The sequence below is a fragment of the Musca autumnalis genome, unplaced genomic scaffold (assembly GCF_047663935.1).
Source record: "Musca autumnalis isolate F117 unplaced genomic scaffold, ASM4766393v1 scaffold_1, whole genome shotgun sequence".
NCBI classification, from domain to species: domain Eukaryota; kingdom Metazoa; phylum Arthropoda; class Insecta; order Diptera; family Muscidae; genus Musca; species Musca autumnalis.
The window spans coordinates 213,903,871-213,906,947 of record NW_027411644.1 but is presented as its reverse complement, the minus strand read 5'-3'; positions in this window follow the sequence as shown (position 1 = coordinate 213,906,947).

Below are 3,077 nucleotides of genomic sequence, written 5' to 3'. Positions count from 1 at the left end.
AAGTCGTACAGTAGCCACATGGTCAGTTTTGCCGAAGAAACAGGCAACCATTTGCTTCGAAGTGCTTCTTCCATGAACAATTTTGGGTGGGTTTTGGTTCGCCTTTGAAAACTGTTTTGTTCGGGTTCATAGGCATAGATTCAAGATTAGTCGTCTGTGACGATTTTATAAACGTCGTTTGAAGCACCGCGATCGTATTTGTTCACAATTTCTTTGAATAAATCGACAATAGCCTTTTTTGAGCGATTGCCAAATTGTGCTGGATATGACGAGAAAAAACCATTTTTGCGGCCAGGTGTTCATGCAATATCAAATGTTAGTTGGTGGAAGAAATGTCCAAGGATGCCTCTACACTGAAAGAAAAATGTTTCATTGATTTTGAACCAACGTAGAGTTTCATTGAATAAATGAAAAGTTTCATTAAATAACAATACTCGCACTAAGTTTCTTCATTATTCCAATGAAATTTCCTCAATTATGTAATGATACTTCTTTATTAACTCAATAAAATAGTTAGAAGTTACAATTCTATTATTGCTATGAAATTTTCACATTAATACTATGAAACAATAATGAAAGTTATTTTATGAAACTCAATGAAACTTCTTCATTAATACAATGAAGTCTTACGTTGGTTCAAAATCAATGACTAATTGCATGGATACAATGTAATTTGTAGAAACGCATTGTTTAGTAAGAATTTTTTTGATGGGCTGTAAACAACAGGGTGCCACCGTGGTGCAATGGTATGCACGCCCGCCTTGCACGCAGAAGGTTGGGGGTTCGATTCCCCGGCCAGACAACATCAAACATTTTTCAACGGTGGCAAAATTCCCCTCAGTAATGTTGGCGACATTTCATGAGTATTTCAGCCTTGAAAAACTTCTCCATAAGTGGTGTCTTAAGACACGCCGTTCGGACCCCAGCAAAATGTTCGATGCCAAAGATGCCATTCAATCATAGGTGCAAGTGATCTGGCATGTCATCTTTTTATCATCTTCATTGATGAATTTTATATGAGCGTGGACCCCGAAAGATGCTATTCTTTTTTGGATCCAAAGCATGTCATTTACACCAATGCTTTGGCATGTCATTTCCACCAATGCTTTGGCATGTCATTTTCACCAACACTTTGCAATGACATTATGATTACGACGAGAGTTTTAACAACGTTGGTTGTGATTTCGAGTCTCCGACAACATCAAGGCTATTGTAAATAATTAATCTTATAGATTTAGAAAAATGTGTATAAATAAAAACAAAAAATTCATTTTTTATTGGATCGATGAAATGGGTTCAAATGCTGATGCAAAGATCGGATTATTCACGACTTCCTTTGCATGAGTTCAAATGCTGATGAAAAGATCGGATCTTTCACGACTTCCTTTGCATTGGTTCAAATGCTAATGAAAAGATCCGATCTTTCACGACTTCGTTGGAACCAATGCAAAAGATGCCATGAAATCACGTCATTGCATGGAACCCCTTCCTTAAAATTTTGCTGGGACTCGGCGATAAACAGTAGGTCCCATATCATTGAGCTAAATATGAATCGGGGTGCACTCATTGACATGAGAGAAGTCTCCCTTGTCCCGTATGGGATGTTGTGGAACAATTAACTATTAAAGTATGGACCAAATCGGTTACTTCCTTCAAGAGTAATCGTGCGCACAAATATTCCGAACATTTCCGAACTTTTGTGGGGGAGGTAACGGAAGGAGTAGACCGATATAACCCATCTTCGAACTTAAACTAAGTTTGGACAAAATATTACGAAAGCCCAATTTTGGACTGAATCGGTTGATTCGTTCGAGAGTTATCGTGCGCTCCAGCCAGCCAGACAGACAGACGGACGGACATGGCTAGATTAACTCCAAATTGTCTGAAACACATTTCGTCCAAACATACTTGGGGTCTAAAACCATTATTTCGATGAGGCACATTTTGCCCGTATGAAAGTGTATATACCCTCATTAGCATAAATGCTGATGGTATAATAACTAGCTGATCAATTACGTCTGGCAACGCGTAAACTGCACCTTCTCTAGAGTGCGAACATTCCAGGTGCAGATTCGCAGACCATGGTGCTTGAAATGTTTGCGAAGTTCGTCAACTTTAGAGGCGTTTAAGGTTGTAATAGGCCTTAGGTCTATCCTCTTCCTTTCTGAAAAAAAGGAGTTCAGAGCGCACAACAAATCTGGTCTGGCTTAAGTACATGTCTATGAACCATCTGAACCTAACCTAAAGAAGAATATATATCTGGTCTGGTTTTCAATGCCTTCTGCTGCACCATGGGTGTTTGTAAGACTGATGTCGAACAATTTAGCTTTTATTCGGATTGTAGGTATTCTTTCATCCGGCGTGGGTGAATCTGTAGACGAGACGATTTAGCCTCCAGCTGCACGCAAAAAAAAATATTTTTCGCTTTTGTTGGAAAAACCATATCTATTTTTGTTCCAACAACTCATTTGTTTTGTTCAAGAATTGAATTGCAAATCCAAAAATACCATATTTTGTTGCAAACATAAAAAAACAAAAACAAATTGAGAAATTCCTTAATATTTTAAAAATCATTAACAATACCGATGGTAGGAAATATAATAATCTAGAATTTTTACAAAAACTATTGTCAGCCCAGAAAACCTGTCACTGAAATTTTTAATTTTATCGCATATAATTCTCATAAACACTTTCCATATAACTTTGGTATAATGTAACGTATAATATTATGCGTATTGACAAACACAACACATGGTCATGTTTTGCCAGGTTTAACCAAGAAGGCAACAAATTGAATTAAGAAACATAACTACTCCATTGCGCTCATGCTCCAAGCACCTACCCCACGCAAAAGGAATACCATAAAGCCCATAACAAATATGGAAAAGAAAACACAGATTACAAAAAAAAAGAACAAAGATAAGAGCAACTTCATACAAATAAAACTCACCAAAATTGTTTTTTTTTTAACCAAGACATCGAATATCGAGGGAAGAAAAGAGAATAATACGGTCCATTTTACAAAAACTATTGTTGGATATGACAAAAACAGTTGTTGTAATTGACAATAACTATTG